The sequence below is a fragment of the Pseudopipra pipra genome, chromosome 13, assembly GCF_036250125.1.
Source record: "Pseudopipra pipra isolate bDixPip1 chromosome 13, bDixPip1.hap1, whole genome shotgun sequence".
Taxonomy (NCBI): domain Eukaryota; kingdom Metazoa; phylum Chordata; class Aves; order Passeriformes; family Pipridae; genus Pseudopipra; species Pseudopipra pipra.
The window spans coordinates 13,720,293-13,746,155 of NC_087561.1; the positions used below are offsets into that span (position 1 = coordinate 13,720,293).

The 25,863-nt window shown below is 36.9% G+C and overlaps 1 long non-coding RNA gene across 2 annotated transcripts in view; it reads left to right on the forward strand.

The window, feature by feature from the left end:
- Positions 1–25,452, forward strand: part of LOC135421528 (uncharacterized) — a 46,973-nt gene extending 21,521 nt beyond the window's left edge. Inside the window, exons 4-5 of one of the 2 annotated variants that reach the window (XR_010434053.1) lie at positions 8,475–8,542; positions 16,021–16,697. This is a non-coding gene — a long non-coding RNA (uncharacterized LOC135421528). Of the gene's footprint in view, positions 1–8,474; positions 8,543–16,020; positions 16,698–21,120 lie in introns of those variants that run through there. The other variant, XR_010434052.1, reaches the window with a different exon arrangement.
- The last annotated feature ends 411 nt before the right edge of the window (positions 25,453–25,863 follow it).

Genomic DNA, 25,863 nt, shown 5'->3' on the forward strand with positions numbered 1-25,863 from the left:
ACACTAAGGAGGTTAAAAAGCCCAGCTTCCAATTATAAAGTCATTTTGCTGCCTTAGAAGGTCACTACCTGTATACAGCAAAGAGTGTCAATGAAAAGGAATGAGTGGAAGTGATTTTTATTGAAGGCACGCAGCAGGTCAGCAGGAGAGTGAGGAATAAATTTCAAATCTTGTGAGTCCCAGCCCAATGTCTTTGCAGCAAATTCTGCTGTTCTGGGAATCTCATTACTTACTGAACAGACCAGAAGGTAAATGTTGGGTTGCACACACTGTGTCAGGTGCCAATCACTGCGCTCTGGTTTAAAAAAAAAAACCAAACACAACACTGTATTAAACCTAATTAACCTTGACCTATCTCTGATTACAAAAAAATCCATGAAAGATGAAATATCACCTCTTCTAGCATTTTATGATCTCTTCTGAAATAAACACACTTGGAGTAATGGGAGAGCTGTAAGCAGTCCCTGAGAGCACTCAAGGACTGGGTTGGGAGGGACGAGTCTGCAGACTTCTCTCAGGTTTCCTAGTTCTCAAGAGTTGGGGAGTGTTGTTGTTTTTTTTTTTTTTTTTTTTTTTAAACTGCCTATTGTGGGTGTGGTTTTTATTTTTTATTCAAACTGTCTCTATTTTTGTTTCAAAAGCATCTCATTACCTTTTCAAACAAATATTTTTCCCCTTTTCCCATTTTTTTTTCCTTCACCACTCATAAATCACTTGGAGTGTGGTGTTTTGTTTTGTAAACCAATGCTCAGAAATCCAATTCATAACTTGTGATTATGGTGTTCAAACAATTCTGCAAAGAACCCTTTAAAGTTATCAAAAGAGTTGCAAATGTGTCACTCTTTATTTATACAATATACATATGCATTCACTAAAATAACTAAAAAATCAGCTAAAATTATTGTTCCTTTTTAGAGATTTACAGCACATGCATAGAAGAGCTTTCAGAAGTACTTGGGGAAAAGATCTGGCAGAGACTCTGTAGATTAAGAGTCTAATACAAAATGTGGAAAAGCTTGTCTAGCTTTCATTAATGCCATCTTCTCACTTTGTCCCTGTTCCCTCCCAGAAGGCCAATCTGTAAGCATAGACAGACAACTGTGAAGCAATTTGCAGCTGGCTGGCAGGCTGCAAAAAACCAAACTGAATATCTAAAGTTCATATGGAAAAAAATAATTTTAAAGTCAGTTCTGCTACACCACCAAGGTCATAGGACAGTTGAAAAACAGACCAGAATAACAAATATTCAATCACAACTTAAACTACTCAAAAATGATAACTTTCTTAGTTGGAATTGAAACACATAATTTTGTATCATATGAAATACATAAGGCTCTTTTTTTTTCCAGGAAGAGCTTTCCCATATCCTAACATTTAATCTTAACCTGCCCTCTGTCAGTTTAAAACCATTACCTTTGTCTTGTCACTGTCTGCCCTCATAAACAAGTCCCTCTCCCTCCCCTTTATAAGCCCCTTTAAGGTACTGTAAGGCCACAATGAGAACATGGAGAACATTCACTGTAGTTCAGTCAGACATGGCCCTAATCACCCACAAAGCTTGGAGGAAAAGAAAGAGTTTTAAGAATCACAGCAGTTTTACAGACCAGGAGTTCTCTAACATCTCCCCTGTGCTTCCCCTCTAAGTATCATAATCAATTATGTTAACAGGTAGGGATGAGAACTGGGTTGCTGTTCTGATAATTACAATTACTAGTGGTGACCAGTCTATCTGTATTTTTTCTTGCTTTCCTTTTCTGTCACGTATCAGAAGTGCAACAATATTAAGAGGTTTCAAGAGGAAGATGGCCTAGATAGAACTGACATGTTAGTTTAAATTCAGATGCTTCCTACATAATAAAACTACACACAAATGTACAGACATGAAAACTGTTAAAATTTATCACCGGTAATATTATAGATGATTATATTTGGCACCTAGTGCAGAACATACCTATGAAAGAGGAATTACCATCTAAATGACTCCCACAGAGATGATAGAATGTATTTATTAAGTAGCTGACAAGCTGATAACAAAGACTGATACAACTGTAACTCCAGGTTTGTTGATTTAAAGTAACAATTCTATATAAACATTATACAGGAACATAAACCTGAAGATGGTTGAGGGTTTTTTTGTTTGTTTCATTGTTTTTTGATTTTAACAAAGAACAGGTATAAATGATATGTCCTGGAATAAACTTAGACTGGAAACTGCTTCCTTAATTATTAAACAAGAAAGTAGAATTACCTCTGAGGAGGATGAATCAGAGTAAAATTCATTAATTTAAAATGAAATGCATCACTTTATGAAGGTTTATTTGGCACGGTTACCTACAGCAGTGGAGGGCTGTACTTGGTGATCCGGGGAACCTTTTCAGTCCCTGTGTTTGTAAGGATTCTCTAGAAAATCCTCTTCAGCTGTGAGTTTACAATATGATGCACGGTCAGGCTCCTGAGGAGACTGTTTATCTTAGTGATGTTTATAGGTATATGATGTATATAGGTATATGCAATGCCATCTATCCTGAGATGATACTTGTCCAAATGTTAAATCTTCCAGGTATTTATATGTATTTTCTTGGTACATTTTGCTTTCCTGTGATGAATCACACAAGCTGTGTCACGTGGAGCTTAAACCCAAGCTTACTTGGAGCTTACTGCTGTGAGCTGGTGGCACAGATTCCCCTTTTCCACTATTCTCAAGGAAATTTAATGCAGTAGCTAAGGCTGAACCCTGGGAGGTCACTGCTGTCACTGAGAGATCTGGATGCTGGGTTACAGTGGCAAAAGGTGGTGTTCAAAGACAGGGAAAGAGTTTGGAGCCTGTTCTTTTGTTTACTCAATTGGGAAGAAACTCCTTACCTTGAAGTAACAGGAAATGAAAAAGAGCTTGATTGTACCATTTTTATTACACAGGGCTTCAATCATGTAAGCACTGGTGCAATTTTGGGAATATAAATAGTTATGGACTGAAGCTGCTGTTTTATTTTTTTAGCATTTTGTCCCAGCTGTTAGGAAAGAAGGGGTCTAGGTAAAATTAACTATTTTCTTATTTCTATTGTGCTAGGAATTGCTCAACCCAACACTATGTATGTGTATAAACACATCTTGAACATGGAAAAGACAACAGTTGTTTCAGGATGCATCTTAATTCAGTAGAATCTTGAGGAAGGGATGGTACATCACATGCACAACTCTGTGTCATCCCTGAAAGGGCAATTTGAGACATTACTAGATGAATTCTCTTCTGTTTTCTCCTCTCTTTTTCTATGGGAGAGGATCATGGCTTGATTCTGTTTCCTGCCACATGGGAAAACCCCAAACCAGACCACAGATTTACCAGATAACTGTACAAGTATAAAGTAAGAAAAACTGGGTGCAACTATTGTGAACAGAATGTGCAAAGATCAACACAAACATGAAAGTGCTCCTCTCATATTAGACTGGCATGAAAAGAGATGGAGATTTTTGCACATTTACTCCCAAAATCTATGTGGCCCACTGAGAAGTTTAAAATGCTCGCATAACTAGGCTTTAATTAACTCTGCTCCTAAAGCTTTTCAGTTCCGCAAAAAAGATCAGGAAAAAAAAGTCTTATGGCTGAAAATAAAACTAAGATTTCACAAAAATACTGGTTGATCAATAGTGCTGTAAGAGTTGTGGGTGTGTAATCATATATCCACAATCATATGCTTATGTTTAAAGTGAAAGTTATAGGCAAACTCTTGGCCAGAATTTTTTCCAAGATTCATTTCATCAGAAAGTGGCAATTTATTAAAAGGTTTTAAGAAAAGGTCAGTTTCTGATAAAGCTTCAGAAGAGAAGTTATTTCAGGTCCAACGTGATTACCTGATAATGAGAGACCTAGTAGGCTGCTTCTTATGGCATTCATTAAGGGGTGAGAGAAGCAAGATCTTAGGTCTGATTTAATGGCTATTCCTGTCTTCTCCCTTAGAAAACTTCAGGTTAGCAGAAATACAGAAAGTGAGTAGGAAAAATAAATTATTTTTGCATAGTTATCTTGCAGCATGAAACTTTTTACAAGGGCATGTGGTGGCAGGACAAGGGGGAATGACTTCAAACTGTCAGAGAGTAAGTTCAGCTTAGATATTAGGAAAAAATTCTTTACTCTCAGTGTGATGAGGCCCTGGCACAGATTATCCAGAGAAGCTGTGGCTGCCCCATCCGTGGGAGTGTTCAAGGCCAGGTTGGATGGGGCTTGGAGCAACCTGGTCTAGTGGAAGAGATCCCTGTTTGTGGCAGGGGGTTGGAGCTAGATGATCCTCCAACCCAAACCATTCTGCAGTTTTTACTCCAGTCATAGTCCTACCTGAGTGGAAGCCCTCCCTCCCTTCTATCACTAACTCAGTCAGTTGCTTTACAGCAGTTTGATTTTCAATATTGCCTCTTTGCCAGCACAAGTGATCATTTCATGAATGGATAGGGAAGTACCCAGTGAAGACCAAGATCACTGACCCTGACATGTGAGTCTTAGGTGGAAGCTACTTCTACATTAACTGTGAAATGCCTTCCCCTTCCCTTCCTTGGTTCATTCTGTCCAAGCAGATTTGCTCTGTACATGCTGAAGTTGGGAGTTCTGAATGTTCTCAAACTTTTCTTATGGAATCAAAAGTAAAATCCCCTGTCTTTGTGTGTTATTACAAAAATTCTGTTTATGACTTGAGAGAGCACCACTGTTTCATTAAGTATGCAGTCAGAGTCAGATGCCAGCACAGCTCCTTAGACCACTGGAGCAATGAACTCTTAGGCAAGAGGCAAATAATAGATTCAGATATAGATTTTTCTTTTATTTCATCTTTCTTAGATATCTTTATTTTCAGAGGGAATCACATAGTACCTTTACACTGATAAAAGTCAAAGCAAAAATACTGGTAAAAGAGTTCAGTGGTGTTTGAAAGCAACTACTACAACTTTCCAGCATCTGAATTTCTGTCAAGTGTCTCCATGCATTTGATTTCTGCCTTTAGCAGCTGTTTCAAGTCAGAGGCCTTGACTTGTATAATTTAGTACTGATTTGTAACTGGGATACATATGTGCTCAAATAAATATAATATCCAATTCAGAGGTCATAATTACCCTGTGCTCAGCTTCCCAATTACAGAGCTGCAGTCTCATTTACATTCAGCCCAGTTACCAGTGCTCCATCTTTTTCTAGAGACAAGAGGAAGGTGTCCTTGTATTTAAAAATAAATTGTCTGATTTTCTGCTGGAGGAACAACAAATTAAACCAACTTTGCACTATAAATGCTGTATATTTTTGCATCAGAAGGACTATGTGTTGATATGGAATACTTTAGGAGGCATCTTAAGATATTATGAGTTTAACAATGACAGAAAAGTTGACATGGAGATGCTGAACAATATCCAAGAGAGAGAATTGTAGTAGATTGCTTTCACAAAGGTGGCAGGGAGGCCATAACAAGGTGTTTCTTCTTAAGTGAAGGGGGAAATAAGTGCCATGATAAAAGCAGACCCAGATGCACATGTTATTAGTCTTTGTGGCTATTTCCATGCTTCATTAGAACACAAAGCAAGACCAGTAACTAAAATCTATGCTGACAGGAGTTATAGAACTATGTGAAGCTGTCATTATCAAAACTTATGTAGGTCTCCAGCCATGGTGTGGATAATTAGGAATTTGTAATATTTTGCATTGGTGCAAAAGCTGAAGCAATGAATGACAATATAGATTTATAGGCAAATACTATCAAAAAAGTGTTGGATTTTTCAGAATTTTAAAAATGCCCATAGCAATGTAATTGATGGATGGATGAAATTTATTTCTTTTTAGGGTGGGATTTAAAGCTTTTTTAGTCCTTTACTGCTGCTTCTTCATTCTTTCTCTCCACCTCTCTTGTATGTCTCAAACTAAAATACCACATGAAAGAAATATAAGTGTACATTTGTAATCCCTGTAACTGAATAGCTGCGAGGGACTTTAATTAAAGGCCTCAACTTCTATTTTTTGAATACCCAGATGATGGAGACATACACTGCATCAAGTCAGACTTCATAACCTTTGTCCCTCTCAAAAAACAAGGAATCCTTCTAGAATATAAAACGGGCTTTGGCTGCAATGAGGTTTGGCAAGTGTTCCTGACTGCCACAGCACATTTGTAGCTAAACTGACAGTGCAGATTCTCTAAACATCCAAGCACAGCCAGGTTTAACACATCCTCGTTCTTGATGTTTGTAAATTAGTTTTGCTTCTCTCTAATAAAAATCCTTGTAGCAGAACCAAGTATTCAGCAATTCTATGACAGGAGACAGTATTATTTTGGAAGCACAGCTATTTTTTTTTTTTTCAAATTATCTTGTTGACAGAGGAAAACTATGCTGGAGTCACTCAGAATGTTTCCTGCTACATGACAAAAAAAACTACTCTATCACTTGCAATTTTAACAGGCTGTGCTTTTGTGGATGAAAGAACTTTATACATTGACATCTCAATGCCACTCACATCTTTATATCTCAAAAATATCAAACTACAGGTCAGTCCAGGAAAACAATTCCAGATCTGCTGAAGGCTCAAAAATTAGCTTTTGTCTCAATCTTGACCAATCTTTGGGTTGACATCCTTCTCAGTCTAAAGGTTTAAACTGCTTCAAATTGTTGGTATAAACTTCCCATTACAGCAGAAGATAAAAATAAAGATCATCATATATGTTATATAAGATTTAAGCTCTACCCCTCTGAATTAGATTAAACTAAAATCAAATTGACATTATTTGTTTAGTTTTAAGTGTTCTGCTGGTGAATTCATGTTATGAAGCACTACAATTTAATACTAGAAAAGAAAACAGTATTCAACCAGTTTATCTGCTTTCACAAAGACAGAGCAGCAGAATTGCTATCAGTCATTTTTACTTAAAAACCTCTAAATCACTTTAAAGTGTGTAGAAACTTTATGCAAGTGTATGTCCAGTGGCACTGACTGAAAAACAACTGACATGCAGGAGGGGCCTTGCCCTCCCCCTCCCAGCAGCCTTCTCAAAACCTACAGTGTTTCCCCAAATGTGTGGTTGGCAGTTGTACCTGCACAGAGCAAAAGGAAATATCTGTGGTTCCATAAATAGTGAGGAGGAAAAAAAAGAAAAAAAAAGGCCTTAACAGCCTCCCACCCCCAAATTGACACATTTCTTCAGCACAGCAAGAAACCCCCATCCCAGCTGCATCTGCACACAGAGCAGAGGGAGATGGAGTGATACTTTTTGTTTTGAAGTGCAGAACTTACATAAAAAGTTAGACATTCTACAGTTTTGCCCCTTTTACATTATTTTAAGTGCAGTGTTGTTTTCCAGCACTCAAAAGAAAAGCTATTCTAAGCAATAGCCTTTCCAGGGAAAGTGCTGCAGCAATGCTCTGGAGTATAGATTCTGATTAGACTGTGGTGAGCCTTGCTGTCAGTAGCCTATTTGCTGGCCTCTCTTCAGAGACAAACAGGGATTTTACATCTGTGCTTTTCTCTAAAAGCAGTTAGTGACATGAAAAGATTTGATTTGTAAATGTCTAAGGCAATAGACTTCATCTTTATAGCACACAGAGAAAGGAAGTATGAAGCACTGAATTGCACAGCTGCCTGGAGAAGAACCACTCTCTTTTCCAAGATCACCGTTTATCAGACAGATGAAACAGGAGTATTTCTGTGAGAATTGCCTCAATAGCACTCCAGAATATATCTACTACCTCCTCAAGCATGTGCAGTTTTAATGAGTTTCCACCTGCCAACAAAATCTGAAGTTCTACAAACTCCCTTGCCCTCCTGCTACACCTTTATTTCCACTTGTTAAAAACTTATTATTCAAGCACTCTGCTCTGACTTTATGTCGTGGGCTGAATCCACTGTATAAAGAAATCCATCAATAATGATTTTTTTTTTTAATAAGTAAGAGTCAATAATCAGTTGGGATACTAGGAAAAATTTCTTAACTGAAAGAGTGGTTAAGCATTGGAGTGGTCTGCCCAGGGAAGTGGTGGAGCCCTGGATGTGTTCAAAAAACAAGTAGATGTGGCACTTCAAGTGCATACCTCCGTGCCCACTAAACCATGTCATGAATGTTGGACTTGATGATCTTGTAGGTCTTTTCTAACCTTAATGATACTATGAGCACACTTTGTATTTAGTAAGAATCAATAGTTATCAGTAATCCCCCTTTGTTTTAGGGTGTGGGCACCTAAAAAAAATAGTAGTGTATGTCAAGCTTTCTCTGTCATGGTATATGTGAGGTATGACAAAAAGGACAACTACAGCAATAATATGCAAATTTTAGATATCTGCAGATGCAACTCCCAAAACCTTAGGTAAAGAAGCTCTTGGAAAATTGTACTTAATAAAATTGCATATTTGGACAGCGGTAGCATGTTCTTAGTAGGACACGTGTATTATCAGCTGTGAAGTTCTAAATGGAAGATCATTTAAGGCATTAAAATGCTCTTTCTTTAACTCTCTGCAGATGCACCCAATGCACAGAAGGAACAGCGAACACACTGCTCTTAAATTCTCAGAAGTTCAGACATTGGGGTGAGTGGGAATTCCATCTATTTTTAGAAATGGCAAAGGATTTCAGTCTAAACTTCAGTAACTCTTATCCTTTATTGAAGTCAGTTATAGAAAACAACAAAGGGCATAAAATTATAGACAGAGCAGTATTAATAATTTAAAAAATTATTTCAGTGACTAAAATTTAAAAAATGTATAAAACTTTTACACTGAACTAGACAAAGAAGATAACATTTTCCTTTAATAAACCCCTCCTAGATATTGATTGCTATTTCTCTTAGAAGAGTTTTGCTAGATATCTCAAAGAAACTGTCCTTTGAGCATAAAACCAGTAGAGACCAATTAAATCACAGAACATCTTCCAGTAACTTACATTGGACAGCCAGAACTAAAATATTTTTAGTGCAGCTTAAAAAGTCAGAGCATTCTGAATTTCATACTCTGTTTGATCTTTCTACAGATAAATGGGTAGAAGACTCAGAAGAACTAGCATTTATTTGAAAAATTGCTTTTTATATCCAGTAATAAAATATGCAAATACATAAAGTCTTTCCCTATCCCATGTTTAAGTTATCTGAACCAGCTCCCCACGTATTTCTTTAGATTTTAAGTCAATTTTAATTAAATGTTTCACATCTCGTGAAATCAAGAGAGACGTCTCAAAACTTCAGTCAAATATTTGAAGATAAATTTCACAGAAATACAAAACTTAAACTTGCATAAGTTACCTCTTTCAAAGAAGTTTTAAGCAGCTGAGCTACTTAGAATGTTTTAAAAGTGAATCTTAGATTATGATATTGCACAGAGTGTCCAAGTTCTTCGACAGAGAGTTAGTAAGGCTGTAAGAGTCAGAAACATTTATTGTTTAAACAACCCTCTGTAATAAGTGTTGGCAAAAATTGTTTTTTTTTTTTTTATGGCGTGTCATAAGGTATTTTTCACTAAAACATTTAGGTCAGAGTTGTCTATCAAGGCTCCAGTGTCCCATTTCTCTGCTTTTGAGGGGTCAGTCAGTATAAACATTGGACAGGGAACATCATCTGTACTCTACTGTACATTAATCTATCTCTGGTTACTTTATAAATTGAATAGATTTAAGGAACTTATAATTTGACTGTCACTGTGAAGAAACACAGCTAATCATTGGATGTTAATAATCCAACTCTTTCTATAGCAGCAGAAGAGTAGTAAATCAGGTCCCCATCCCTCTGGCCCAGGTGACGTTGGCAGTCTGACACTATTAGTGGCTGATTTATCTGCTATTGTCCAGCTCTAAATCCAAAAGATCATGTGGATGAATTCTTTTTCCTGTTTCTTAAATTTGATTCTTCCTACTGTGTTCTTTCCTGATCTTTATTCTACTTTCTCTAATGTTTATTTTGTCAACTGCAGTGTGAAAACCTCCTGGGTCCCCCACTTCTCCCTCCTGAAATTTCAGCCTCCTCTCAGCCCCTTTTACTCACCTTCATATCTGCAGTCCTCTCAAATCCTCAACCTTTAACTTCCATTTCTAAAATTTCTGCAATTACTCTCCTCCATTCCACCCCATTTCTCAAGAGCCCAGTCAATTGTCAGTGCAAAAAAAAAAAAAAAGTTATTTTTTTCCCTACAGTGCTAAGAAAGTCTCGAGCTCTGACTGCACATCACAAAAGTCCTCTTATCTCCCCACTTCTGTGCTGTCAGCAAATACTATAAAATCTAAGCAATCTAAGCAAGCTTTATATCTCCATCAGGCACTGCTTCATGTCCTTTGCTGCTGTTCAGCTCTAAAACTAATGTTCCCAGACCAAGGTCACACTAGCTGTTGGTTTTTTAGGCTTCTGTCCCTTACTCACAGATCCTGCCCTATTTTTTCCCACTGTGTCAGCAGGGGATTACCAAGAACAGAAACTCCCAGCTTTTACCATGAGCCCTCTCCCTGCTCCCCTCCTTCCAGCTCGAAGCACTGTGGAGCAGCTGTTGCATTCCAGGATGGCAGATTTCCAGTCCTTTCCCTTCCCTGCATGCTCAGTTTGTCTGAAGAGCCAGTTCATTAAGAGTCTGGACATGTAGGTGCTGTGTGAGAACAGACAATATCCAGCCTGCTCAGGCAAAAATAGTTGTGAAGGTCTTGCCTACATTAACATGTACCTGTGCAAGAATTAACTGAAGTTCTTAGTCTTGTGATTTAGAAAATGTGGACAGCTTTCATGGGGTCACCAAAGGCAGGGAAGTGCTAAAGTCCATCAAATGTAGTTTCTGCAGCAAAGCCTAAATTTTTGAAAAAATCAAAGGCTCAGGAGAATGAAGGGAAAACAAAACCAAAACTCAAAAAAACCCGCAACAAAACAACGGTGTAGTACTTCCTTAGGTTAACTCTCAGACACCCTGCAACTACCTTGTCTGAAATAACAAAATAAACTAAAACAAAGCTTTACAGGGAATATATCTCTGTGTGGGTGTGTGTCTAAAAATCTAGGAAAACCATTCAGAATGGAAAAATTCACATAGCTTCTTGGCAAAGCTAAGAGCCATTGAGAACTGCTTGTTACTAAAAACATATTAGAAAACCTTACTGATGGCCATGCTGACATTCCCACCTCAAATGTGTGGGAATTATCAGGACAGCCAGCAAAAAATCTCTTCCTAATGGGGCTGTGTAGGCTGTGTACGGTAGTCTGGGTCTTCAGCTCTTGTAAAATGGAAGACTGTTCTCATTCCTAAATGGTGTTTTTGGGAAAAAAAAACCAGAACCCTGAACCCCTTGCACAATCTCTTGTGTGTTTCCTTGACAAGCAGCCTTTATTTGCATTATCTTTTCACAGAAAGCTTTCTGCAGCAGAATTGTAACACCCCCCAGGGAAATGCATCAGTTATTCTGTCCTCAGAGAGTACATTTATGCCATATCATTGGTACCTTAAAAGAGGTTGCTTATTGTCCTCAGGAGAGCAGTTCAGCTGCATTATCATGGCAGCGCCTGCTTCCAAATGCATTTTCATCCTCAGGAAGAGCTGATGATCGTCCTTTTGTTGATAAGAAAATCAGAAGATTTTTCACAAACATTTAAATTCTGCCCTACCAGAAATTACTTGTCAGTAAATAAAGTATCTTTGAGGAGCAAAGCACCGTAAGCTTTTTTTCTGATGTCACAGGGATTTGTGTTATTGGAAGGACAAGACACTGAAAGTTACTCACAGAAGTACAAAGAAAAAAAAACAGTGACACAGTGAGGTAAAAGTGGACATCCCAGAGCACTACTTCATCTGTGCCACATGAGCTAAGGAATGTTAAGAATATCCTGTGCTTCAATCCTTAAAAAAACCCAAAGTCTGTGCCAGTCACTCCTGAGACCAAGGTAACTCAATAAACTAAGGCAAGTCAGGACAAGCTGAGTATTTTATACCCAAGGGGTATTAGACTGAGGGAGGATAGAAATTGAATCTGTCCTTCGTCCAAGTGCAATTGTGAGTGAAATTCACAATTTCACTGCTGCTTTTCAAGGTTACATTTGTCTTTATTCAACTTTATTAATAAAACAAGGGAAAACAGCTTCAGAAAAGACCAATCCCCAAAATATTCTAGTTTTAAAAATTATTTGAGAAGTATTTAGTGGGATATGGATTTCCCCTACAAAGCATCATGCAGGCTGTTGGAATAAAAATCCCTCATTCTACTTTCATTACTAAGGCAGAAAAGCAAAGCAAATGGGAATGGCTCTGTAACCATAGCAACATTTGCCATTATTATTTTTTCAAAGAATTTCTGAGGCACTACAATTTGAGTTCTGCATTTTGAGGATACAGTTTGTATCAAGCAAAGAATAAAATAACTTTATTTGGTTGCAGGTCCTTATGGAAACTTTTTAAAAGAAGTAATTTAAAAAAGAAGTCGCATACAAATAGAAAAAGTGTAATTGCTTATACTTTTCCTAAATATGGAGCAAGACATCATAGGTAACTTTCAGGAGATAGTGTTTGGAAATTATTATTATGCATGAAAACATACTAATATAGAATAGTTAATTAAAAGAAATTTACAATAATGACAGGAAATGTGGAAAAATAATTATAGTTTCCATATAGTATCCGCTCACTCAGAACATATTATTTTTCATAACCATGAACATAAATTTCCTAGATGCTGTTGCTGGGGTCAAATACAAGAAGCTTTCTTCCTGACTCCTTTCACCTTGCTGGGCACATTTAATCACGACTTATATTTGTTATGAATAATTGTGCTCACAATAGCTTACAAGCACAGCCAGTTCTTTTATCAGAACTCCTCAACCTTCAATTTTACAATTAATACTCATTGTTTATGAAAGTTCATAGTCAGAAATAAAGATACAGTCATAAAGTAACACAAAAAGTATTTAAAATATAGAAGGTTATATGTATTCAAATTCTAAATATTTCAATCTATGGGGCAATGTGAACTTATTCTTTACTATTCAAATATTCCAAACAGCTCAGATAAGCCAAAGCTACTGTTCCAGGATTCTAGGAGATCCACTGGATCTCCTTCTAATACCTAGACATGTATGGGCAGAGAGGGAAGGGGACAGAAAGAGACTTACTAAAATAGATTCTATTTATCAGTAGAAAGAGTAGTGGAAGGAAAAGGACAGTGACCAGCAATTGGAAGACATTCAAATGCAGGTTGAAAAGCCCTTGCTCAGGTTACTTTATCTACATATTCCATTTTTATTTGCAAAGTGAAATAGTACAATAATGACACATTACAGTCAGTAGGGGACTCAAGTACCACCAAAATGGTAATCATAAATCCATGACATATGCTGCCTAGAGATCCTTACATCCTGAAGCAACATCTTGATAAAATCTTGCATCCAGTTTCCTTTTCCTTTATTTACTTACTTTAACATTTCTTGTTAGAGCTCACAATTAGGAATGTTCTTCTAAGCTTATGGTGGTCAATTTTGTGTGATTTATCACCCAATAAAGGTAAAACATTAGGATTTTTTGTAAATGGTATGTAGCTCCCATAAGGTAGCTGTTCTTGAGGCAAAACTGAGCTACCAGTTTTTCTCTTGGATACATGAGAATTTATATCTCCTTTAAGGACTAATCTGTGCTATATGGAGCAAGATTTATATGGATTTACATGAAGGTCATGTTGGCAACAAGAGAACTAGAATTCCTGAGATATAACATACTTTAATGCATCAAGCCAAATGAGGAAAATGTCTTTTCAAATTTTTATGAGAATATATCAGAAAAGAAAACCTGATAAAACTGTACATGGAGCTGATATAATTCATTTGTCCTGGCAATTTCAAGCAAACTAAATATTTGACTTCAAATGAGCATAGTATGAGTGACCATACACTGCAGGCACTCATACAAGGAGAGAGGATATTCCACTCTGGGATCCTGATCTGGGCAAAGTGGATGTTTTAAGAATTGGCCAAAAGAGCCCACTTATTATATTGAGGTTTGATCTGCTTTAATGTGTTCCAATTCTAAGCTCACTAATTCACTTCAGGCAAAAAGTTACTATTTAAACTATTCTGTCCAATTCTGTCCAAGACACGAGAGAGAATTTGTATGAATTGCTTCATCAGCAGATTACTGGTGCATGGCAGTGTAATCTCCAAAAAGAGAACAGCAGCAAGCAGCTGCAGCTGAGAACCCTTTTTCCTTGCACAATTACCTCTGGAAGATATTCATCCACTGCTTTACTCTCTGTGAGCACCCACTGGAAACAGAGCAAAGATGAGATGATGTTTTTGAGGAACCCCTATGGCAGACCCAGCTATCTGGCCTTCTGGCAAATCATCTGCCACGTCATCCTACTTCCCATTGCAATCTCATCCTCACGATAAATATCAGCAAGGTTACTGCAACTACTTGACCTAGAAAATGACAGATGTACTGACTGAAATCACTGTCCATATTTGTTTGTGTGTTAACAACAGGATTTGGTTCCAACAGGGAGCCAACAGCTCTAGAAATATTGCTGATGGTAAAAGCAAAGGGTCCTCTCTGGCATGCCAGTAATTTGCTGTGATTTTGTCATTACAGTTTTCACCAGACCCCTGCCTCTTCCAGTGCTTTTCCCAACAACATCATCTCTGTGCTGCTCTGAGAGCATGGACAGAGAACACTTTGCCACTACAACAGAATGGATTGTGCATAGAATGTTTTGTAGGACAGAATCCTGATGGCCCCTGGCTCAGCTCTGCTTACTTGCTGGTAACAAAAAAGTTTGTGCAAGTTTTTTTGCAACCAGTGGCTATTTCATCTGCTCCCAGTCAGCAAATTCTGTTTGCATAACGTCCTTGAGGTGACAAACAATCATTCTTTCAATTATGCAGCAATGGCAACTTCCATCATAGGCTCATCACATATCAGCTCATTTGTATCAGATCTTCCTTTCCTTGGGTTTGTGTTTCTTAACCCATTCTAGTAGTGTCTGGTAATAATCTTCTCCTTTTCCTGCTGCATTAATTTTTCCATAAGTCATAAGACAGCTTCTTGCAAGGAATGTTAGCATAGGGAATTCCAAGATTTTAATCAGTAGGAGATAAACTCACAATATCACTGTCACTGAACACTTTCAATTTATGACTATACTGCAGCTTCATGCAGGGTCTGTGTTATATTTCATGTATATTAGAAATGTAAGCAACCAGAAACATGCACACAGCTCACTAAAATAACTTGTTTTCTTGCTCTTCTAACATTTAAAACTTTAATTTTATGCTATGTAGGAGGCCAAGTATGTATCTCTTACTTTTTTTAAAAATGCATGAAGGCCACGATGTTTTGCCACAATGACAAGTTTCAGTAACATCTGAATAACTCTGAGATTTTTCAAACTTCAAAATGTTAATTTGGATGAAGAAAAAAATTAGTCCAAGACTGGCTTATTTAAAAGCTTCTGGAAGCAATTGTTTACACTTGTAAAACAATTTAAAATTATAAACTCTCAAATTACATAAGAAATCCAAACCACTCAACACTCAGGTAAGACTTTAGCAAAAAAGGATCTTTCAAATATGACTTATAGGAAAATTATTTAACTAAACTTATCTGAATCAAGTGATGTATATTTACCAGGGAGAAGTGAGTAATCTAAATGCCAAAGCCTGCCAGTATATCAGTTCCCCCAGCACATGACAGATTTTCAGAGTCATCCCCTCACTTATTTTCAATAGGAACAATTTTGTGCGAATCAATCACGCAAATCTTCTTAAGTGATGTCTATACAGACACTACGTTGCAATTTATAGAACACTGCATTCAAAAAAGCAATAGTTTTTTTGTTGTTGTTTTTTTAAACTTTATCCCTCTTAGTTTAAAAGAGAGACACTAGACCAAGAAAAATACCAGTGTTATTTGTGAAGGAGCTCTTCTAATATCCTAGAGAGACATCAAAGGCAAAAAGAAAACCCAAACCCCACCTTGAATAGGAGTCAAGATATTCATTTAGTAGATTCAGAAGAAAAACCACAGTTGAAATATGAACTTATTTGGTATATTTTATTATATGGCAGATCAGCTGGAAGGAAAGTAACAAAGAAAGCAGAGGACAAGGTAAGAGTGCCTTCCTTCCCTGCAACAACAGCTGCTTAACTTGTAACAACACTTATTGTGCTTCATTTTAGATGGGAAAGATGACACTTAAAAATCTATTTATATCAAATCACAATTGATTTAATGAACATTAATCAGATGCAGAAGACTATGCCAAAATATTAAATTGTTAATTGAAATAATTCACTGCAGGTAGAAAAGCCACCTCATTTCTTCAAACTACCTGTTAAAAAAATAAACCTGACCAGAGATTTGAGTCTGCCCAGGACATGATGCACTGATACAACAGAACCTAAGGCTTATAAGGGGAACAAGGCACCTTGAATTTCTTTTCTTTAATATTTTTCTTTTTGCATGATCCAAACATAAATGACTCTGTGACAGGTAGACACAACAAACTATTAGGTCTATTGTGCTAATCATCTGCAAATTAAACTGTAGTAAACCCAAAATAAGTCTCCATGCTAAAGTTGTTAAGACCTTCTCTATCAATATCCTGCAGAAAATGAATTATACAATTATACCTCAGTGCAAACTGTAACGACTACAAATTACAGCAGTAATTGTATTATACAGCAAAGTGATTTGATTCATTGCTTACAAGGCATAATTAATAAAATGAAATAAGATTATCTCTATATTCCATCTTTAGAGTCTATTTTTCTGAGGAGTAGTTTGTTGGGGGTTTTTACCCAACATCTCCCTGCTCTGACTGCCAGAAATATTTAATGCATTTTTTTGTGTGAAAGTCGTTTAGCATCATCTTAAATTACTCAGATGAGTCTGGTAGGGATTGTAAAGAATCAGGATGCATCACTACTCCCAGGAGATGAAATAAAGAGATAAACAGAGATAAATAGAAGGCAATCTTGTATGCAGAGAGCTCTTTAAGGGTGTCTGTTGATGAGCAAGGGCAGGGAAATGACTGAAGCAGATTACATTTGCATTTCTGTTAGGTGACAGTTCATTTTAATTTCATTGATTGTGTTTCAGTTAGGATAACAAAATAGCCTTTATTATTTCCCAGGGGAAAAAGAAATAGAAGGATAAGCCAGGCTGGGGTGACACCTCACAGTCCCAACTCCCCACCCCACACAAGAAGAAATTAGGTTTGGCAGAAAAGCCCCTCTGAGCAGCCCCTCTCCTATGGGCCTGTAAAAACTGAGGTAACAGAGGAACATCCATAAGGCAACCTAAACTGCTTGGTCTAGAGCTCACAGGAATGACATTCCATCTTCAGGACATAAGTAAAGGCCTCCCTGCTTAATATCCAGTCACCTGTGCTGAGCTCAGCTTTGGCAGAGCAGCAGAGATATTTTTTTGCAAAACACTGACATGTCAAATTTGGAAGCAGTGTTGAACAAGAAACTGTAAAACAGAAAGAGAGAAAAATATCTTTGCTCTGGACTGTAGGAAACTTATTAAAGGTTCTTGATAATGACAGGATGAGTGGAGATGATTCATTAGTAGCACTCCCCAAAATGCTTCATATTGTTGCCAATATTTCTCTTAAATCCTGCTTTATTCTGTTAAGATATTTTTACGTACCAAGAGGTGATCAGCTAAGAATAACAAAGAGGGTAACATATGCAATACTTTCCCTCTGTGTCCTAGCGTGCCTCTCTGTTCATTTCAATCAAAGATTTTGTTGGGATTTTGTTACTGGGTTTGATTTTGTTGTTAAAATAAATGGTCTTGCTTTTGTAAGCCTCCACTAATCTCCTCATTGCAGAAGTTTTTTCAGTGGCTTCCAGCTAGATCTTTCTGTTCTTAAGGACAATATTAAATAACACAGCTGCCATGGAATGCAGTTATCCTCATGCTGCAGTCAAATGAAGGAAATTTGTGAGCTCCGGTATTTGGGAAGAAAAAGCTCACAGATACAAAAGGTTTAAGAGTTCTCTGGTTGCTATTTTGCTCAAAAGAAAAAAGACTATTAATTTATTATTAGAACAATCTCCTTAATCAAAATGCTGATTCAGCTTGCTATTTATTAGATGATTATAATGAAGTCTATGAAAATCAGGAAAGAAGCCAGAACAGCAATCAACTCTATTTTGCAATAAACTAAAGAACACCTGGTGCTTTGCAACTTTGTCCTTTGACATGATCTGTCAAAAACAATTTTAACCATCTTCAAACAAGTATGTTGGTCACCAGAAGCTATGTTAGTTTACCTTTATTTTTCTTTACTTTGTGTTTGATATCATTAACATTACTATATTAAAATGTTATTATGAAATTCCAGTGAGAAGTCTGAATTTCTGAATGCTTGTATCTCTCCATAACAGTCTCTGCAGTTGCTCTCAAACAGGGAGAATAATCTGGATGTCAAATATTTGACAAGACAATTTGAGCAGAAGTAGGTAACTGTGGAGCCAGGAATTATTTTTAATAATTGATAACGCTTCATGTCGTGCAAACTACATATAAAAAATATACTTTTCAGCCCAAGAATAAGGTTAATAAACCCTTAATTTTATAAGGATTCTTTCTTCTCCCCTTGCATCATGATCTTAAAAATCCATTGTTGCTGTATCTCATTTTTATGCAAATGAAAGGGGGTTTTGGTTGGTGTTGCTTTTAGTTTCTGTTTGTTTGTTGGTTGTTTTTCTTTTTCCTATTAACAGGTAAGTTACCATCAATTGTGATTTAATTGATCTCTGATAGAAGTTCTTTATGCATGTGCAGTTCAGGAAAAAAACCTTGTTTATTGAATTTTGATTACAGCTGTGCAGTAGCAGAAGAGGTTTACTCACATAGCAATTATTTTCTCATTTTAATAAAAAAATTAGATAAAGGGGAACTATTATTTAGAACATTATTGCAGGTCTTCCCATTTCCATCCCAAGAAATACAGCTTTTTTTCCTTCTATTCATTAAGCCAAAAACATAACATGCATTCACACATACACAAGAAAAAAAACTGAAAGGAAACTGGAACGTTCTGATGAAAAAAAAATCAAGGCTTTCAAGTCATGAAAATGACTGCTATTATAAAAGTTGACATTATAAAGCAGTCTATGAGTGCTAGACTCCTTTTATTTAATATACATTCTAAACCCACTAATCTTAGAAAGTATTTTATCATTAACACAGAAAGCACAGACTTCAGTTTTTATACTTGAAAATTAAGACCAAGAATTTGATATCACTGCCTTCAAAGCTTTTCATTTATTCTCCCAAACACAGCTGTGTTAACTTCCAGACACCAAACACAAAAGGTTGAAAAACTCCAACTACTTTAATTATGAACATATATAAACATCTTGGTGATGTAGAAGAGGAAGTCCCAATGCTTTACAGGAAATCGTTCTTGTAGGCTTAAAAAAAGCTTGTAGGGGAAGAAAACTTTTAAAGTGCAAAATTATTTTATGGTTTATTAAAATGATCAACTATAGGTGTTTGCTATAAAATGTACTGATTTTAAAAGGTATATTTGAAAATTTAAATAGAAACCAAAAAATCCTAATAAGATCTTACTTTGTCCAAGTGAGAGAGAACTTTTCTTCTCTCACTTGAAAGCAGCATCACCATTTTGTATATTTTGTACACTGCTTTTTTGCAGGACCAAATTCAAAGTAACTGAGTGCAGACAGAACTGAGTGCGCTTTTTGCACCTGAAGTAATTTAGCTTTCTAACGTGTATGATTTTTGACAGCAATGTGAGAAACTGAACAAACCCTAAACAAACAAACCAACCCCAAAACTCTGACTTGAATTGCTTCTTCCTCTCAGTAGTTCTGCATAGTAGTAATTGGCACAGCAATAGCTCTACCCCATTAAAGTTTCTTCTTTCATAAGACAGAGATGAGAATACCTCCGATCATAATTCAAATAATTGACTGTCTGCATCTATTTTTGTTGATATATGTCAACTAACAGAGCTGTTATTTAGCTAAAGCAATTGCATTGTACCAAAAAATGCTAACCAGAGCAGTACTGAACATGAAATACTTCCTTTTGTTGACATTACTGTAGAAGTATTTTCTCTATTTCAAAACAAAGCAGGTACTCTTCAACACCAAAAAGAAAATCAAGTAAATATACCTGCAGGCAAGGTAGATTTTAGGCACTGTGACATGCAATTATACATCTTACTACTTTTCAACTTCCAGTTTTAGGGTAATGAAAAATCAAAGTTCACTGAATTACACCATGCAGACTTCTAGGTTGAGATTCAGTTAAATAATCCATGAAGTAATTCTTTTTCAGAGCTTCTAAAAAAGAAGTATAATCAACAGGGTGTAGAGCTATTGAAATAATGAAAGTCAACAGCTCTGAATCATGGCACAGGATCAGCACTACGCTGGGATTTCTGTGTGTACAAGCATATGTTCCAAAGTGCAATGCAAATGTCTTTCAGTATGAAAACCTTCATATTATTTTACTTTTCACTGTGAAACCAGCAACAGTTCTGATATACTCGTCAGCACAAAGAGATGCTCTCTGTCTTTTTTGAGGTTGTCCAGAGAAGCTGTGGCTGCCCCATCCCTGGGAGTGTTAAAGGCCAGCTTGGATGAGTCTTGGAGCAACCTGGTCTAGGGGAAAGTGTCCCTGTTCATGGCAGGGGGTTGGAACCAGGTGATCTTTAATGTCCCTTCCAAACCAAACCATTCTGTGATTCTATGATTCTTTGTTTTTAACACCCAGTGATGGAAATAGTGCAGCTTTTTTCTATTCCCTGCTTCTTAATTTCCAGATTTTGCATTGAATTCTATAAGCCTTAGGTGACTATAACTTATTCTAACGCATTTCATTTGTAATAGTTAAACCCACAATGCTGCTTCTTTGACTGGCTGTTTCTAAATCTCAGTTAAAGCTCACTTGTTCTGGTATTTCAGGGATGTTTAGCTCTTACATGTCAAAAAAAAAAAAAGAATAAACCCACAAGATAGTGAAGTCATCACAACCATACATCCCTCTCTAGAGGCAGATAAGGAGGTCCATATTTTCTGCATTCTTCCATGTGAACACACTATTCCTTGAGCACAAATTGGACCTCCCAAAGCTAATGCACTTCCTAAGGCATTATCCCCACCTTTTTCATCTGCTTTCAGATAAATTCCTGTACAAGCAAGTCTCGGCATAACAAAGCCCTTCATCAAGATGAAGCTGCTGCACGAGCTTGAATTATTACACTCTCAGCCCTACTGTGAAATCAACATGAAGAATAGGACAGTGCAGCACATCAGTGGAAAATCTGCATCTCTGCATGACTTCACAGATCACAGCACCTCCTGAGATACTATTAGTCTCCTGGCAATATCAATACACCACGAGGAAGTTTCCCAGTGAGCTGTGGTGCACTGACCAGACCTTTGGTCAGGTCCAGAACTCCGCTGATGTTTTTTTGCTGGCCAGTCTGTCAGACAATGTCTGTGTCTGTGGCACCTCTGTGACACCAAGCCAACAGTGCTGATGGCACCTCATGTCTCACAAAGCCTTCACTGTGCTGAAGACCCTTGGATGCTGATGATTATCTTTGGGTGCTGCTGATTATTTTTGCCTCTTGCCAGCTTTTTTTCCTCCTTCATTTTCTTCTTTGTTTTCTGCAACAATTCAAAAGGCTGAACAAAATAAGTACAAAAATATGTTACACTAGCACTAAACACTGGTCAGCTACTTGCACTGATTAAACAAAGCCAATACAGTTGAATTTGAATTTCACTGGGAATCTAAAACTTAAATGTACAGAAAACTGTAGTGATACATGCTTTATTTTTAAGTGTTTGCAAAAAAAAAGCCATAACTTTATCAAACATTATAAACACTTTCACTGCTGACAACCCTCTTCAAACATCAACTACTGTAATTTTCCACACATTTACATAATACTGGCTGATTAAGCCGTCAGAATTTTCATTGCTGCTTGCCGCAGAAATCAAAAATAAAAACAGAGTTTTCAGTGGTTTGCCCTCTTAAGATTCTGACACTAGAGTGTAAGAAACAGTAAAATGGCTAATCTGAAGCATGTAGGGGAATATTCTCCTCAGTTACTAATTCCCTTATTCTCACATAATTAAGCTTCTTTTCCCCAGTATATTAACTGCCCCAGGTGGCAGCAACTCGCTTAACAACAACCCAATCCATGGGTCTGCAGCCCTGCCTGAGGAGATCTCTGAATGGACATCCTCTTCCTTCATGATTCTTACTAAACTACAGGGTCTCTTACCTTGACAATTTAATTCTCACAGGAACTACAAAGCCTCAAGGTCTGAATTGTCTGGGAACCCAGAGGGCTGTTACATGAACAGAGCTCTCCCCTGTGTTATTTCAAAGTAATGTGATGTATCTCCAGTCTGTCAGACTTGTCTGTTCTGGGTTATATTGAAGCAGCATTGATATTCATCTCAAGATGCATATGGAAAGATATGTTATCATATGGAAATACAAGATTTGTAACAGAAATTACCATGTAATTATCTTTGTTTCACTGTCACACAGTTTCCTCTCAAAATAATAGATATTGTCTCTCATCTTATAATTAAATCATCTATTTAACTTCCACAGTAAGACCAAAGTTTTGAAGTTGAAAGGGAGGTCAACAGAGAACTATCAATAATACAGAACATCCATACAACCTAAGAAATACTCTGCTGTGGGTAAAAGAGTAGTTTGAATTCCTTTCCTTTCTGCAGAAAAGGGTAAGTACAAAAAAATTTGCTCAGGAACGCTTTTGAAAATAAAATTTTTAAAGTATCACAGAAAGATAAAAGTGATCAACTCATTCCCTATGAAATCATCCCATCTGGTTCCAATGCACATTAAATTAATCCAGGACAATAACACCCCCCCACACACAGACATGTACCAGTTTAACACTATTTCAAAAAAGATTTTTAATAATCCACAGTAATCAACCATTAAAACATTTGCACTGAAGTTTCCCATGCAATTTCTCTGTTGTCATCTTAATACTCATTTATGGTAATATCCACAGTTTAGAAAGAAATCTGGTAAACGAGAATAGGGATTTTTTTTTTTTCATCTGAAAAAGGTACAGAATGGTCAGCTGCACTGTGGTAGAGCAGGTTGCTTCCACCCTGATTTACAAATAATCTGCTTTCCTCCTTGGAAGCTGTCTTTTGACTTCAGGGGAATTAATGCTACTATCATTATGCTTATTGTGAAGTGTTAATCTCTATGCTATAATGAGAAAAGGTACTGCTATAATTTAGTATTTCAACTTTATCCAAGCTACACCCGTTTCTTCCCTTATACTTCTGCTGTGCATTCTGAAAGTCGAAATGTAGTAGGCACTTTTCCATCCTTTGTAGATTTGGTCTAATATCACAGAAGTTATCAGAAAACTTCAACTCTTAATTGGAATCTGAGTAAAACTGTGCACTGATATGCAAATATTTCCTTTGATCTGAAAAAAGCAAATAGCCCATTACTTGTAATTCTGTATTTGTCTGCTGAAAATGACCTGTGTCATTAGAGCTTTTTGGTTGTTTTAGTTCTTGTGTTAGTGGCAGGGATGAGATAACTGGAACTGGAAAGAAAGAGGTCAGACTGGTCATCTAGTGAATGCAACCCTGTGCTAACTTCTTACTCTTCATAAAGCTGAAATTAGAGTTTCATCACTTCAGAAATTAAATATCATTGTACAAATGGCTATATGCTAATGCACTGTAGTGAAGATTTTGGTGAACTTTCTCATCTCTGTAATTATAAAAAGGAAGATAAAATTACTTTGTCATGACCTGAAAAGAACAGGTGCATCTTTACAAGAGAGTTTTTCAGAAGGAATACCATACTTTTGCTCCTATTTCTCAACAAATTTTGTGAGTCTTGAGTCATTATGAGTTTATAAAATACGTTTCAGTGGAAACAGAAAAGCCCACATGATTTGGTTAGTTTTAATTGTAGCAAGTTCTATTTATTTTTTCAAGAATCCAGAGGAAGTAGAGGTTGAAAATGAATGACAGAATGTTCCCTTCGAAATACAAGAGCTATCAGGTGTGTAATAAGGGCTCAGGGAAGCAAAGCAATTATGCAAAATTCAAAGGCAACTGGAGAACATAAACAGTTGGTATAGGAGTGAGAAGGGAAACTTGATATTCCATGCACGAGGAGTCTTAGGTGGTCATGGAATTTCAGGCAGTAATGGTGGATGAAAGACAGGACACCGAAGCACAAAGGAATTCCAATGAGCTCAAATAAGGGTCAATCAGGCTCAAGGGAATGTAAGACACTTTAGAAGACTGAGTGGTTTAGTGGTCTGTATTTCTCTCTTCCCCAGCCTATCCTATTAATCTGTTTTCTAAGACTTTTTCCCTTGCCCCATTTCAATGAAAAAAAATACTCTTTTTCCCCTCCTGGACCTTGTAAGACCACTCCCAACATGTTCTCCGAGCAGCCTTGTTGTCTCCATCCTCTTCTGGTATCCAGAGCAATCTTTCCTGCTGCTGTCCAGCAAGAAGCAGTTCCCTTTGCCCTCCACAACAGCATTTCAGACAAACTCAGTTTTCCTCTCTCACAGCTTCTGGGAACAAATGGGCAAGAAGGAAGAGGATGGAGCAAGTTCTATCCTAGGAAACAGGACAATAAGAGATCTCTGCTTCTTCTTTTTTCTGGGAATAGCATCTGCTTTGCAGCAAGGTGCTGCCTCATGGAACAACAGACTTCAGCAAACTCTACAGCCCAGTCCAGTTGGATCTGCAGAAACCTTGCTTGTGTTGTACAGGTACTTTCTGCTTGTTATTAAGAGATGCTAAAATGGCCTGTGTAAGTTTGAGAACATGTCAACAAACTCCATTCTTTCTTTGTTTGCCTGAATATATTAATTCTTTCTAAGCTTTAAAAGGCTAAAGCAAGATTAACTGTGATGGGGATGAGAGGAAAGGCTCCAAATGTGTTAATGTTATTGTAGGCATCAAGGTGTCTGTACAACATTGATGAATTATTTCTAAAAATAACAGATGTAGGTAATCAATCTTACATTTTGGTCAAAAGGATAAGCTTCCCCCAACCCAGATATTGATTGCTTACAGTAGGACTATGTTTTAAGAATGATAAAAACTTTTTCAGTCGGTCCAAACTGTGGTCACAGAGACCTTGAGGCTCATGCAACAAAAAAGGGCTTTTTTTTGGTTTTGATATATTTACTTCTCTTCCTCCTTTAAGTGCTACCTGTTACTCAGCTTCCACAGTCATTGCTGTTCTTACTTCTGTGATTGTATTTTGCAGTTATCTTTTAAAATATCAAATAAATAAGGGCTAATTTTTACAGCAGGAGCACCTCACAAGCAAGTACATAGGCAAAAAAAGGGGAAAAGAGAGAATGATGAGCAAGTGATGAAAGGAGTGATTTTCCAGTTGGTTGTAACACTGATATAATGGCTGTAATAGAAAGAAAGCAGATTTTTTTGTTTTAATATTAATTGGATGCTTTCATTTAAAAGTTAAGTAGCATTTGAAATCACAAGGTGACTTCAACAGTATTCACAAAAAATGCCAGAAATATTGTGCTGAAAGTGTGACAAGAATTGATGTGAGAAGTTTGATGTATCCACCAAGAACTTCATCACCTGAGCACTTAGTTACAGTGATGGCAGTTACTCCTTCACTGGCAGAGAAATTCAGAAAATCAAATAAATTTTTTTATTGAACTCCAATTTGCACTAATGAACAGGCATAAGGTTGACAAAATGTAACGTGTTTTCTCTTTATTGGTAAAAGAGTAGAGTGATTGTGGTCTCACAGTCACGTCTCCCAATTAGAAGCAACTCTTCTTCCCCTTTGTGACAAGTAAGATATTTATCTAAGAATTAGGAAACCTCAATAAAACCAAAACA